Raw genomic sequence first — 16056 nt, 5'->3', positions numbered from 1 at the left:
CTATGTAGACTCCCTCCTCAGGCCCTACGCTACCAGCACTCCCAGCTACCTTCGAGACACCACTGACTTCCTGAGGAAACTTCAATCCATCGGTGATCTTCCTGATAACACCATCCTGGCCACTATGGATGTAGAAGCCCTCTACACCAACATTCCACACAAAGATGGACTACAGGCCGTCAGGAACACTATCCCCGATAATGTCACGGCTAACCTGGTGGCTGAACTTTGTGACTTTGTCCTTACCCATAACTATTTCACATTTGGGGACAATGTATACCTTCAGATCAGCGGCACTGCTATGGGTACCCGCATGGCCCCACAGTATGCCAACATTTTTATGGCTGATTTAGAACAACGCTTCCTCAGCTCTCGTCCCCTAAAGCCCCTACTCTACTTGCGCTATATTGATGACATCTTCATCATCTGGACCCATGGAAAAGAAGCCCTTGAGGAATTCCACCATGATTTCAACAATTTCCATCCCACCACCAACCTCAGCCTGGTCCAGTCCACACAAGAGATCCACTTCCTGGACACTACAGTGCTAATAAACAATGGCCACATAAACACCACCCTATACCGGAAACCTACTGACCGCTATTCCTACCTGCATGCCTCCAGCTTTCACCCTGACCACACCACACGATCCATCGTCTACAGCCAAGCTCTGCGATACAACCGCATTTGCTCCAACCCCTCAGACAGAGACAAACACCTACAAGATCTCTGTCAAGCTTTCTTACAACTACAATACCCACCTGCAGAAGTAAAGAAACAGATTGATAGAGCCAGAAGAGTTCCCAGAAGTTACCTACTACAGGACAGGCCTAACAAAGAAAATAACAGAACGCCACTAGCGGTCACCTTCAGCCCCCAACTAAAACCCCTCCAACGCATTATTAAGGATCTACAACCTATCCTAAAGGATGACCCAACACTCTCACAAGTCTTGGGAGACAGGCCAGTCCTTGCCTACAGACAGCCCCGCAACCTGAAGCAAATACTCACCAACAACCACATACCACACAACAGAACCACTAACCCAGGAACTTATCCTTGCAACAAAGCCCGTTGCCAATTGTGCCCACATATCTATTCAGGGGACACCATCACAGGGCCTAATAACATCAGCCACACTATCAGAGGCTCGTTCACCTGCACATCCACCAATGTGATATATGCCATCATGTGCCAGCAATGCCCCTCTGCCATGTACATTGGTCAAACTGGACAGTCTCTACGTAAAAGAATAAATGGACACAAATCAGATGTCAAGAATTCTAACATTCATAAACCAGTCGGAGAACACTTCAATCTCTCTGGTCACGCAATCACAGACATGAAGGTCGCTATCTTAAAACAAAAAAACTTCAAATCCAGACTCCAGCGAGAAACTGCTGAATTGGAATTCATTTGCAAATTGGATACTATTAATTTAGGCTTAAATAGAGACTGGGAGTGGCTAAGTCATTATGCAAGGTAGCCTGTTTCCTCTTGTTTTTTCCTAAACCCCCCCCCCCCCCCCCAGATATTCTGGTTTAACTTGGATTTAAACTTGGAGAGTGGTCAGTTTAGATGAGCTATTACCAGCAGGAGAGTGAGTTTGTGTGTGTATGGGGGTGGGGGGGAAGTGAGAAAACCTGGATCTATGCAGGAAATAGCCCGACTTGATTATGTAAAGAGTTGTCACTTTGGATGGGCTAGCACCAGCAGGAGAGTGAATTTGTGTGGGGGGGTGGAGGGTGAGAAAACCTGGATTTGTGCTGGAAATGGCCCACCTGTTGATCACTTTAGATAAGCTATTACCAGCAGGACAGTGGGGTGGGAGGAGGTATTGTTTCATATTTTCTGTGTGTATATAAAGTCTGCTGCAGTTTCCACGGTACACATCTGATGAAGTGAGCTGTGGCTCACGAAAGCTCATGCTCAAATAAATTGGTTAGTCTCTAAGGTGCCACAAGTACTCCTTTTCTTTTTGTGAATCTACTATGAGTGACAGCTCACTTGAGCAAAATGAGTGTGTGGTGCTTTGCAGTGATGTGGTGTAGCCGTGTTGGTCTCAGGTGATTAGAGATACAAGGTTGGTGTGGTAATATCTTATTGGAACAATTTCTGTTGGTGAAAGAAACACTTTCAACCTTACACAGACCTCTTCAGGTCCTTGGAAGTTGCCACTGCTTATTTTTTCCCCTAATCAAGAAGGGCCCAAGCCCCAGTGCCTAAAAGGGCCCAGCAGGGCATCTAAGCTCCTTGGGGGGCATTGTGCCTGAAGGAACTCAGCAAAATGTACAATAGATTAGTGTTCAAAATACAGTTGTATGCAGCATCTCAAGTACATGGAGCTTGGTTTGTGGATAGAACTTGAAGATTTCATTGCCTTCCCCTCCCGTAAGATTTATGTGCACTTCACGTCTGAGTGTGTATGTAACATGCTGGGGAGGTGAGTGAAGATCCCTATTGCTCCAAACAACTGATGGCCACCTAAATGTAAGGGGACGATTCCTCCCATTAACTTCAGTGAAGTTACACTAAAGCTTGATTTGGCCCAGTAGCCTTACCATGAGTTTATCCTGCTGATGATTCATGCCCGGTAATGATTCACTGGGGAGAAGAAGTAAAACTATCTTTTCCCTCGCCTTAGAAATTTTGTCTGTACACTTAAGAATGAGAGTACTCCCCAACAGAGGCTTTTCTAATAAATAAGCTTGTGTTGTTTATATTATAGTAGCGCCATCAGTCCCAATTCAGAGTGGGTCCCCATTGTGCTAGATGCTCTGTGAATGCAAAATGGGAAACTGGCCCTGTCCCAAAGAGTTTACAGTCTAATATACAATACAAAGGGATGGAGGGAAAACCAGAGGTACAGAGAGGAGAAGTGACTCATCTGATATTATACTGTAGTTCAGTGTCAGATCTGGGAATAGAATCCAGGTCTGCTGACTCCCAGTCCTGTATGGTATCTGCTGAACCAGTGATGCTGCTTCACTGCTTGTCTTTTATGTATGCAGAATGAGTGAAGTACCCAAGACTGGTATGAAAAATAGGCTGAGGATGGCTATGGAGGCTAGATTACGGTAGGTACAGCAACACCATCTACAGGCAGCCAGTTTGTTTAGCTCTGTGCAGTTCTGTGAGAAGAAAATTTAAAAATGACCCTTCTGCTCATTTTAAACAAACCAAGCAAAAGAAGCACGATCAACACCTTCCCTTTTATCCAGGCTTCTGTTCTCAAGGTTCTCATACATAAACTCTGTACAGTATGATCTTCACTGCAAGACAGATAAGAAATTTACTGGAAACTAGGGCTGTCAAGCGATTAAAAAATGTAATTGCGATTAATCGCACAGTTAATAATATAATACCATTCACTTAAATATTTTCTACATTTTCAAATATATTTATTTCAATTACAACACAATACAAAGTGTACAGTGCTCACTTTATATTATTTTTTATTACAAATATTTGCACTGTAAAAAAGAAACAAAATAAATAGTATTTTTCAATTCACCAATACAAGTATTGTAGTGCAATCTTTTTATCATGAAAGTTGAACTTACAAATGTAGAATTATGTACAAAAAAATCTGCACTCAAAAATGAAACATTGTAAAACTTTAGAGCCTACAGATCCATTCAGTCCTCCTCCTTGTTCAGCCAATCGCTCAGACAAACAAGTTTGTTTACATTGGCAGGTAGAGGTGAAAGTAAGCCGGTCCGGTCTGGTAGGGCGTACCGGCAAGAGCTGGTATGCCATGCCGGGCCGGGCCGGACCGGCTTCCCCGGCGGTGATTTAAAGGCCCGGGGCTCCAGCTGCTGCGGGGAGCCCCTGGCCCTTTAAATCACCGTTGGAGCCAGGCTGCCAGAGTTCTGGCAGCCAGGCTCAGGCAGGGATTTAAAGGGTCCAGTGCACCTGCCACTGCAGGGAGCCCTGGGCCCTTTAAAGCACCACCACAGCCCTGCTGCCGGAGCCCCAGGGTAGCAGCGGCAGGGCTCCTGCTGTGATTTAAAGGGCCCTGAGCTTCCAGCCACCTCTGCAGCTGGAGGTCCAGGGTGATTTAAAGGTCTGGGGGCCTTTAAATCTTGATTTAAAGGCCCCACCTCTCCCGTTTGAGGCTATGCCCCCGCTCAGGACTCTGGTGTACTGGTAGGTCCTTTAAGTTACTTTCACTCCTGTTTGCAGGAGATAATGCTGCCCGCTTCTTGTTTATAATATCTCTTGAAAATGAGAACAGGTGTTCACATGGCACAGCTGTAGCTGGCATCACAAGATATTGATGTGCCAGATACACTAAAGATTCATATGTCCCTTCATGCTTCAACCACCATTCCAGAGCACATGCGTCCACGCTGATAACAGGTTCTGCTTGATAACAGTCCAAAGCAGTGCAGACCAAAGAACATTAATTTTCATCATCTGATTCAGATGCCACCAGCAGAAGATTGATCTTTTTTGGTGGTTCGGATTCTGTATTTCTGCATCGGAGTGTTGCTCTTTTAAGACTTCTGAAAGCATGCTCCACGCCTCGTAACTCTCCGATTATGGAAGGCACTTCAGATTCTTAAACCTTGGGTTGAGTGATGTATGATGTATCTTCATAAATGATCTGGAGGATGGTGTGGATTGCACCCTCAGCAAGTTTTTAGATGACACTAAACTGGGAGGAGAGGTAGATACGCTGGAGGGTAGGGATAGGATACAGAGGGACCTAGACAAATTAGAGGATTGGGCCAAAAGAAATCTGATGAGGTTCAACAAGGACAAGTGCAGAGTCCTGCACTTAGGACAGAAGAATCCCATGCACCGCTACAGACTAGGGACCGAAGGGCTAGGCAGCAGTTCTGCAGAAAAGGACCTATGGGTTACAGTGGACGAGAAGCTGGATATGAGTCAACAGTGTGCCCTTGTTGCCAAGAAGGCCAGTGGCATTTTGGGATGTATAAGTAGGGGCATTGCCAGCAGATCGAGGGACGTGATCGTTCCCCTCTATTCGACATTGTTGAGGCCTCATCTGGAGTACTGTGTCCAGTTTTGGGCCCCACACTACAAGAAGGATGTAGAAAAATTGGAAAGAGTCCAGTGGAGGGCAACAAAAATGATTAGGGGACTGGAACACATGACTTAGGAGGAGAGGCTGAGGGAATTGGGATTGTTTAGTCTGCGGAAGAGAAGAACGAGGGGGGATTTGATAGCTGCTTTCAACTACCTGAAAGGGGGTTCCGAAGAGGATGGCTCTAGACTGTTCTCAGTGGTAGCAGATGACAGAACGAGGAGAAATGGTCTCAAGTTGCAGTGGGGGAGGTTTAGGTTGGATATTAGGAAAAACTTTTTCACTAGGAGGGTGGTGAAACACTGGAATGCGTTACCTAGGGAGGTGGTGGAATCTCCTTCCTTAGAAGTTTTTAAGGTCAGGCCTGGCTGGGATGATTTAGTTGGGGATTGGTCCTGCTTTGAGCAGGGGGTTGGACTAGATGACCTCCTGAGGTCCCTTCCAACCCTTATATTCTATGATTCTATGTAGCTAATTTTAGAAATCTTACACTGGTACCTTCTTTGTGTTTTGTCAAATCTGCAGTTAAAGTGTCCTTAAAATGAACAATGTGCTGGGTCATCATCTGAGACTGCTATAACAAAAAAATATATGGCAGAATGCAGGTAAACACAGAGCAGGAAACATACAATTCTCCCCTAACGAGTTCAGTCACAAATTTAATTAATGCATTATTTTTTGAATGAACATCATCAGCACGGAAGCATGTCCTCTGGAATGGTGGTTGAAGCATGAAGGGGCATACAAATGTTTAGCATAACTGGCATGTAAGTACCTTGCAATACTGGCTACAAAAGTGCCATGCAAATGCTTCTCACTTTCAGGTGATGTACATAAGAAGCGGGCAGAATTATCTCCTGTAAATGTAAACAATCTTGTTTGTTCAGCGTTTGTCTGAACAAGAAGTAGGACTGAGTGGACTTGTAGGCTCTAAAGTTTTACATTGTTTTGTTTTTGAGTGCAGTTCTGTAAAGAATAAAGAGATTGCACTCTAGTCCTTGTATGAGGTGAACTGAAAAATACTATTTACCCTTTTTACTGTGTAAAATGTAGTCTAGTTTAGGATGAGGATGATTGGTTAGTGGAGATTATTTTGATTAATTGAACTTAACTTTTTAGAAGAGCCCCTGTTGTCCAGATTTGTATTTGGCATATCCAGTGTAACATAAGTTCTTTCTTTGCCGCTAAGGTGGCAAGAGCTAGAACTGGCAGGTTGGAGGGAAGGTAGGATATCTCAGTGGTTTGAGCATTGGCCTGCTAAATCCAGGATTGTGAGTTCAATCCTTGATCAGGCCATTTAATGGGGCAAAAATTGGGGATTGGTCCTGCTTTGAGCAGGGGCGTGGACTAGATGACCTCCTGAGGTCCCTTCCAAGCCTGATACCCTATGGTCTGGAAGGGGATCCATCTCTTGGCAGGCTCTAGTCCGAGAAGGAAGGTGTGTGAGGCGGGATGGGTGGGTCTCAGACAGGCATTAATGCTGTTTCCTTGCCACTCCTGACTTCTGCCATGCAACATTCCACAGCGTGTTAAAAACCAGCAGCGACTCGGCGTGCTTGAAGGCGAGAATCCGCCGGCCTGGGCTCGACTCGGCGGGAAAGCGAAGCAGCCCCCTGCTGCGCTAGCGGGGAGGTGGTTTGTGTCCACAGGGCCCCCCGCCGCCGTGAGTTGCTGCTGCCCACATTTCCGGGCTGGGAGCCGGGCAGCCCCTGAGGGCGGAGCGAGGGCAGCGGCTTCACCGCGCGCTCTCCGCATGCTCCGAGCTCGGGCCTGCTCCGGAGCGAGAAGGGCGCAGGCTCGGACCGGGGGCTGGCCGTGACACGCTCGCGGGGAGACCCTCCGGCCCTGGCGGTCCAGGAGCCTGCTTCCCGCGCGGGGCGGGCCTGATCCCCAGGTGAGACGGGGGGTGTTCTGCGCGCAGAGCCCCCGTCGCCCGGCCGGGAGGAGACAGCGGCGCCTCTTACAGGCCCCAGCGCTGGTGATCCTGGGAGGCTCCAAGGTCCTCGGAAAGGCTGAGTGGAAAGGAGGGACCCAGCGGCTAAGTTTCACTTTCTGCATTTTAAGGCGAGAGAATAAGCGGGGTTTACTGAGGAGTTAGCGGCGGCGTGTGTGTAACCCTTACCCCGAGCGAGTCCCTGTGTGTGCGTAACTTCACCCCCTGCCCCCCTGAAGAGGAGGGGAATATACTGTCTCCCTGCGTGTGAGAGCCTACAAGAGACTGGGGAGAGCCAGCCAGCGTGTCCCATTCCATAGTTATACCGATACTTACTCACAAAATAAGTGTGTGTGTGTGTGTGTGTGTGTTCACCTGATTCTTCCCAGGTATGTACAATGCGTATTTTGTGTCAAGATAATGTGTTCTTTTATTGAGTTTTGTGCTTTAGGAATAGGTGCTCCTGGGTAATAGACATGAAAGCTGAGAGTGAACTTCTGCAGATGAAAGATATTGTTCCTTTGACCGTTAAACGGTATGGAGCTAAATGCAAAGGGCAGAATTGCCAGTCTACCATTTCCTAAATTGAGAATGCTTTGGTTAATTTTTTAAAACTCCCCGTGTAGAATTTAAAAAATTAACCTCAGTAGAGATCATGGTATGTTCCTCAGATAATCAGCAAAAAATTTCACTCCAAAATGTTGCAAATTTTTTTTATTATTATTCCGTATATATTGTAACACCCTAAATTGTTTTAATTAAAACAAAGTGAAGACCCCAAGAAGACCTGTTCTTCAGGATGGTGGTGTGAGTCTTAGCAGGTTAATAAAATAATCTAGAGCAATGATTAAGAGAAGGGTGTGGCTGAGTCAGAAGAAAGAAGCTGATTATGCATTTGCTGTAACAAAGGTGGTAATGGCCTGTAATTTTAAGAGCTTTGGTTTATTCATTATCCTAAAGAGTGTGTCTGTCTGTCTGTCTATATCTATTTTAGGTACTTATATGGCTCCCATTGTGTGCCTTGGTGACAAAATGCTCTTTTCTGCAAGGCTCTTAAACTATGTTGCAATAATAATACTTTACTCTTATTTAGCACTTCGCATACACAGATCTCAAAGCACTGTACAAAAGAGGGTTGGTATCATTAGCCCTATTTTATAGATGGGGAAACCGAGGCACATCTTGTCCAAGATTTACACAACAGGTTAGTGTCAGAGCTGAGAATAGGATCCGGGGTCCTGGCTCCCAGTTCAGTGCCTTGCTGCTGCGCCATGCTGCCCACTTCACAGTCATAATTAGGACTCTACCAAATTCAGGTCCAGTTTGGTCAATTACATGGTCATAGGATTTTAAAAATCATAAATTTAATGATTTCAGCTATTTAAATCTGAAATTTCACTGTGTTGTAATTGTGGGGGCCCTGACCCATAAAAGTGTTGGTGGGGGTGGAGGGGGGGTTGCAGTACTGCTACCCATACTTCTGCAGAGCTGCCTTCAGAGCTGGGTAGCTGGAGAGCAGCTGCTGCTGTCTGGGAGCCCAGCTTGGAAGGCAAAGCCGCCACCAGCGGCAGCGCAGAAGGATGGCATGGTACGGTATTGCACCCTTACTTCTGTGCTGCTGCTGGCAGGGTGCTGCCTTCAGAACGGGGCGCCTGGCTAACAGCCACCACTCTCTGGCCGCTGAGCTCTGAAGGCAATGCAGAAGTAAGGGTGGCAATACTGCAACCCTCCTAAAATAACCCTGTGACCCCCTGCAACCCTCTTTTGGGTCAGGACCCCCAGTCTGAGAAACACTGATCTCCCCTGTGAAATCTGTGTCGTATAGGGCAGGGGTAGTCAATAGGCGGACCATGGGCTAAATCCAGACTACTTGATGCCTTTGAATGGACCCCAAAATCTTTTTATTTACTTATAATAATAATTATTTATTATAAGTTTCAGAGTAACAGCCGTGTTAGTCTGTATTCGCAAAAAGAAAAGGAGTACTTGTGGCACCTTAGAAACTAACCAATTTATTTGAGCATAAGCTTTCGTGAGCTACAGCTTACTCCAAGTTTATGCTCAAATAAATTGGTTAGTTTCTAAGGTGCCACAAGTACTCCTTTTCTATTATTTATTTTTATTATTTTTTCTGGAGTCTGGACCTTGAGTATACTTGACCAAGAAATTTGGACCTTTTCAAAAAATAATTGACTATCCCTGGTTGGCCATGGCCCAACTTGATTATCATACACATTGTAAGGAGAGTGATCACTTTAGATAAGCTATTACCAGCAGGAGAGTGGGGTGGGAGGAGGTATTTTTTCATGCTTTGTGTGTATATAAAAAGATCTTCTACACTTTCCACAGTATGCATCCGACGAAGTGAGCTGTAGCTCACGAAAACTTATGCTCAAATAAATTGGTTAGTCTCTAAGGTGCCACAAGTACTCCTTTTCTTTTTGTATTTTTATGAGTTTGCAAAAAGAAAATGAGTCTGGGAACTGGTATGGACAGCGTTGTGATATTGTAGTTAATAAGGCTTTGGTTGGGGGTGGGCAACTCCCTCCGTCGCTACAGATAGATGACAAATGCTTTTAGTTTTTAGTGTCTTTGGACTGACTCAGTAAAGTTCTCTGATTGCTGGGGCAATCAGTGTGTCTAGAGGTAAGCATAGCATCAGAGCAATCTGGAGACAGTGGATTGTTCTCACATCTAGTGCTTGGCTATTTTTTTCCCTCCCTCACTGTTAGATACTTGGGTACAGCCCTATGTTTTTGTGATAGCCTTACTCTGCACGGGCGATGTCTGCACTACCACTTATGTCTGCAAAACTTATGTCACTCAGTGGTGTGAATATTTCACCGCCCAAGTGACATGAATTACGCCAGCGTAAGCGCTAGTGGAGATGGGAAACGGAGGTGAAGGCTGCGTCACCCAGTAGGTCCATAACAGAGCCAGGGATAGAACCCAAGTCTTGAGTTCCAGTCCATTCATGGTTTCTCAACCTGGGAGTTGTGAACTGGTCCAGCTATATCCCTGCTCTTTTATGGCTAGACGGGAGGGTCTGAATTTTTTTTTTTTCCTGTTGTAATGGGTCACAGCATGGAAAATTTTGAAAATCTAGTGCACCTTGCCTCCCCATTTGGAAGAATGAGAAGATGATTGGCACTTTCCAAAACAGCCAGTGTCTCCTTTAGGTTAGGCTGATGTTTGGGATAGAAATTCCAGTATGTCACTGAAGAGAAAGAGGTAGAGGCATTTGCTTTAATCTCTCTCTCAGTAGGTGACAGCAAAACTTACTACCTTGAGGAAACTTTCCATACTGATGTGAGTGCTGAGATTGGCATTCTGAGATCCTGTCTTCATGTGGCAGACAATCACAGTTTAAAACCATATTTATATACAGCTGAAATGTAGTTGCAGTGAAACCAGTGTATAACATGGCTTCACTCACTCAAATCACCTAAAGAACAGCTCTCTGTAAACTTCTCGCTTACCAACAGAAGTTGGTATATATTAAAGATAGTACCTCACCCACCTTTGTGCCTTACTAAAATTATGTTAATCCCATGTTTGGAAACCTGTGTTTGAGATTACGCAGAATTACTATTTGTGTACAGTAATTTGGGACTGGACGTTCTTCACAATGTAATGTGTCTGCATTCTATAACAAACCAGGACATGTAGACTGAAGTCAAGCAAAGTGTCTTTCTCTAGGTTTCTTGCTTTGTCCCCTTGTCTTTTCTTTAAGCCCTGTCCACGCTATGGTTTTTAACTTTTTGTAACCGGTTAGTGACATGGTAGGCTCTAAACATGATTTGTGTGCAATCACAAACATAGTGATAGTAACCATGGCAGCTAACCTTGTCTCACCCTTTTCAGTGGTCTAGGTTCGTATGTAGTTGTCTTTGGGTAACAAAGCATAACACTCTTATGTTATGGAGTGTTGGGACCACCCTCATTGTGCCTCAGTAACGGGATTGATTGCTCCTCCTGGCTCTGTCTGCTGTAGGACGTTCCGGAATGCATTGGCTATGTCCTCTGGGCACTCTTTCCTTTGTTGAGGCAGTGTGGGATAGCTGCCCAGATTTTCCAGAATGTAGACACAGACATGCTGAGACAGCAAAGTTAGGTGTTAATATGAAAACACTGACAAAGTTTGTGTTATGAGAGAAGCTACTGGTGGACAGAACTCCAGCAGTCTTTGTTGTAATTGTGTCACGTATATCATGACCAGGTGGCAAAAAAAAGCCTCTCTATTCTTCCAAGGCTGCCGTCCATTGTTTCACGGGCATTAGTTACCTTGGTCACTCAGGTCAGTAACTCTTTCTCTATTGCAGTTTACACAGTCCAATAGTCTTCCCCATACCAAAATCATCTGCCAGAGAGTGCTGGTCTCTAGAGTGATAGGGAACACTTTCGCCAAGGAAGGCTGTCATAGGTAGGTTTCAGAGTAACAGCCATGTTAGTCTGTATTCGCAAAAAGAAAAGGAGTACTTGTGGCACCTTAGAGACTAACCAATGTATTTGAGCATAAGCTTTCGTGAGCTACAGCTCACTTCATCGGATGCATACTGTGGAAAGTTTAGAAGATCTTATTATATACACACAAAGCATGAAAAAAATACCTACTCCCACCCCACTCTCCTGCTGGTAATAGCTTATCTAAAGTGATCACTCTCCTTACAATGTGTATGATAATCAGGATGGACAAAGATGGACTACAAGCCATCAAGAACACTATCCCCGATAATGTCACGGCTAACCTGGTGGCTGAACTTTGTGACTTTGTCCTTACCCATAACTATTTTACATTTGGGGACAATGTATACCTTCAGATCAGCGGCACTGCTATGGGTACCCGCATGGCCCCACAGTATGCCAACATTTTTATGGCTGATTTAGAACAACGCTTCCTCAGCTCTCATCCCCTAACTCCCCTCCTCTACTTGCGCTATATTGATGACATCTTCATCATCTGGACCCATGGAAAAGAAGCCCTTGAGGAATTCCACCATGATTTCAACAATTTCCATCCCACCATCAACCTCAGCCTGGTCCAGTCCACACAAGAGATCCACTTCCTGGACACTACAGTGCTAATAAGCAATGGTCACATAAACACCACCCTATACCGGAAACCTACTGACTGCTATTCCTACCTGCATGCCTCCAGCTTTCACCCTGACCACACCACACGATCCATCGTCTACAGCCAAGCTCTGCGATACAACCGCATTTGCTCCAACCCCTCAGACCGAGACAGACACCTACAAGATCTCTATCAAGCATTCTTACAACTACAGTACCCACCTGCGGAAGTGAAGAAACAGATTGATAGAGCCAGAAGAGTACCCAGAAGTCACCTACTATAGGACAGGCCTAACAAAGAAAATAACAGAACGCCACTAGCCGTCACCTTCAGCCCCCAACTAAAACCCCCCCAACGCATTATTAAGGATCTACAACCTATCCTGAAGGATGACCCAACACTCTCACAAATCTTGGGAGAGAGGTCAGTCCTTGCCTACAGACAGCCCCCCAACCTGAAGCAAATACTCACTAGCAACCACATACCACACAACAGAACCACTAACCCAGGAACCTATCCTTGCAACAAAGCCCGTTGCCAACTGTGCCCACATATCTATTCAGGGGACACCATCACAGGGCCTAATAACATCAGCCACACTATCAGAGGCTCGTTCACCTGCACATCCACCAATGTGATATATGCCATCATGTGCCAGCAATGCCCCTCTGCCATGTACATTGGTCAAACTGGACAGTCTCTATGCAAAAGAATAAATGGACACAAATCAGATGTCAAGAATTATAACATTCATAAACCAGTCGGAGAACACTTCAATCTCTCTGGTCATGCGATTACAGACGTGAAAGTCGCTATTTTACAACAAAAAAACTTCAAATCCAGACTCCAGGGAGAAACTGCTGAATTGGAATTCATTTGCAAATTGGATACAATTAACTTAGGCTTGAATAGAGACTGGGAGTGGCTTCGTCATTATGCAAGGTAGCCTATTTCCCCTTGTTTTTTCCTACTCGCCCCCCCCCCCCAGATGTTCTTGTTTAAACCCTGGATTTGTGCTGGAAATGGCCCAACTTGATTATCATACACATTGTAAGGAGAGTGATCACTTTGGATAAGCTATTACCAGCAGGAGAGTGAGTTTGTGTGTGGGGGGTGTGTGTGTGTGTGAGAAAACCTGGATTTGTGTTGGAAATGGCCCAACTTGATTATCATACACATTGTAAGGAGAGTGATCACTTTAGATAAGCTATTACTGGGAGGAGGTATTTTTTTCATGCTTTGTGTGTATATAATAAGATCTTCTAAACTTTCCACAGTATGCATCCAATGAAGTGAGCTGTAGCTCACGAAAGCTTATGCTCAAATACATTGGTTAGTCTCTAAGGTGCCACGAGTACTCCTTTTCTTTTTGTCATAGGTAGCTTTTCTTCTGTGAGACAGTTGCTCATTTCACACACCCATTCATAAAGTGCACTTGGCTATTGACAAGTGTCCCAACTGGTCACTCTCAGTTTGGATTTCAGAACACTGGCGCATCAGCAGACAGAGCTCAGTCTGGCTCATTTTCTGCCCTCCCTGTAGTTCAATTCAGCAATGTATGAACACAAACTGTAGTACTTGCCTCTGCCTTCTTGTCAGGTGGCACCTTGGGATGCAGCTGGGGTGCTGCTTTCTGCCCTGCTTGGCTTCTAGGCACTAAAATCAAGGAAGTGGAAAAAGCAGCAGCTTGCGATAACTGGAAAACCTCCATGATACCAGATAGACACTGTGACTTCTGTGGCAAAGGATTAGGGGTTTTGCCTAAGAAATCCTCTAATCTTAGGCAGAAAGTGGAAGTTGTCTGGAAAAAAACCTGAATATTTTTTTGGCATAGGTGCTCGATCCCCCAATGCCCCTGTCCCTGCCCCGGCACTGCCCTCATCCCACCCCCATTCCACCCCTTCCCCAAGTCCCTGCCTCTGCCCTGCCTCTTCTCCACCTCCTCCCCTGAGCTCTTCCCCTCCCTCCTGGAAAGTCCTAAGTGCCGCCAAATGTGGAGGCGGGGGAGCTTGGCTGCTGGTGGGTGTGGAGCACCTGCTTATTTTTCCCTGTGGATGCTCCAGCCCCAGAGCACTCACAGAGTTGGCGCATGGGCAGCTGGTTTTTGGCATGGGCAGCTGGTGCGGAGGCACTGCAAAAGATTTTCCTAGGAAGACAGACAGAATGCTAGGAGTGAACACACAAACACAATTATGTTGGGTTTCAGAGTAGCAGCCGTGTTAGTCTGTATTCGCAAAAAGAAAAGGAGTACTTGTGGCAATTTATTTGGCAATTATGATGGCAGACAACCTGCTGTTTGGATGCATGCTAAATATTGTAAATTGTAGGTGTTTAAAGAGACCAGACCTCTCACTGGTTATAAAATGATTATTTCAGCCATAGTGTGGATGAAACCTTTCTGTCACCAGTTTAGCAAAGGTATTTGAGTGTCTTCATTTAGCAACAGTATTCTTGCATGTAGCCCAAGGTTTGACCCTCATTAAGGGCAACATTGGGTATAGATCTGTTGTTTTATGATAATGTGTGTTTGTAACAGCTGAACAGCCTTTGGAGAGATGTTTAGAGTTCAGGAAGGCCTTTTTTCCCCACAAATATTGAGTTGCTGTGACTTTTATGGAGCTATCACACTTTGCACCAGCTGAAGATCTGCCCCTAAGTGTATTTGGCCATTTAGGTAAAAAGAACGAAGTTATCTAAACAAACATAACAGAGTTTAAAATTCAATTGTATTCTTTATTTCCATTAACTGAGGGTATGTCTGTACTACCCGCTGGATCGGCGGGCAGCAATCAATGCGGCGGGGGTCGATTTATCGTGTCTAGTCTAGACCCGATAAATCGACCCCCGAGCGATCTGTGACTCCGGTACTCCACCAGGGCGAGAGGCGCAGGCGGAGTCGACAGGGGAGCGTCGGCAGTCGACTCACTGCAGTGAAGACACTGTAGTGAGTAGATTTAAGTATGTTGACTTTAACTACGTTATTCACATAGCTGAAGTTAAGTAACTTAGATCAATTCTCTCTTTCTCTCCCCCGCCCCCTGCGCCCCCCAAGTGTAGACCAGGCCTAAGAATTTAACAGTTGTCTTTGGAGTTTTCATGACCACTTTCTCTTTAACTTAAACGGGACGTTTCTGTCAAAGAAGGAAGTGTATGCACTGACACATTTCAACACCAGAGCGCCTGACAGGAGTAGAGGACAGAAAAGTATGAAAATTCAGATGTTTGACCTATACTAGTCATTGTCGTTCAAAGTTTAAAAATTCAGATAAATCAGTTTCCTGTAGCATATAATAGTGAGACCCTGGTCTGTTTAATCTCCTAAGAAGTTAAATTCCATTGAAACAGAATAGCTGCAAACCACAGAAATAGGGGAAAATTCTCTTCCATTTTGAAATATTTCTCTGTGTAGTGCAGTGAGTTGGTTTTTTTTTCAAACTTGCTAATAGTTACTAATAAATCTTATATTGTACGTTCTGCACTGAGTCAGTGTTTACTCAGGGAAATAACTTTCAACAGCCAGATGTATTTGTTAATTTTCATAACTAAAATGTGCAATTTCACAAATTACAGAGCACCATTCTTTAATCAACTTTCTGTTTAAAACAGTAACTGATATATATTTAAAACACTAAACAGTGGGACATTACAAGCTATGTTTCTGCAGCTGAAGTTTTCTAGTTGTAGCAATTGTTGCTGTGACCAACAATGCAGTTTTAAAAAATAAAAGATTATTGTACAGTCCGAGATATTAAAGGTTATTTGAGAATTTCCATAGAATCCTTTAAATTAGAGACAGAAAAACCTTGTTCTGTCTGCTATCTCCAGTCTTCAATAGCAGGTTGTCTTCTGTTCCAAGGACCTTGCAAACAGTTCAGAATTGCTGCTTCTGTGTACTGGGAGGGGAAGAAATGCCTACAGATCCGTCTGCCAGAAGTTATGTCTGTCTCTTAGAACTTGGATGGCAATGCAGACCACTCTTTTATTTTGTTCTCTACA

General features: G+C 44.9%; 1 protein-coding gene across 5 annotated transcripts in view; it reads left to right on the top strand.

The window, feature by feature from the left end:
* MYO1C (myosin IC) overlaps window positions 1-16056 on the top strand; it is a 133293-nt gene that overhangs the window by 14240 nt on the left and 102997 nt on the right. For 2 of the 5 annotated variants that reach the window (XM_048824263.2, XM_048824260.2), the window contains exon 1: window positions 6808-6947. The exons of 1 other annotated variant lie outside the window; for it this stretch is intronic. The gene's annotated coding sequence lies outside the window, so the exon portion shown is untranslated. Of the gene's footprint in view, window positions 1-6807; window positions 7118-7146; window positions 7376-16056 lie in introns of those variants that run through there. 2 more of the 5 variants (XM_048824262.2, XM_048824265.2) reach the window with 2 other exon arrangements.

Source organism: Caretta caretta, chromosome 17, assembly GCF_965140235.1.
Source record: "Caretta caretta isolate rCarCar2 chromosome 17, rCarCar1.hap1, whole genome shotgun sequence".
NCBI lineage: Eukaryota > Metazoa > Chordata > Testudines > Cheloniidae > Caretta > Caretta caretta.
The sequence above is the reverse complement of the archived record's forward strand: the minus strand, read 5'-3'. Positions and strand labels throughout refer to the sequence as shown.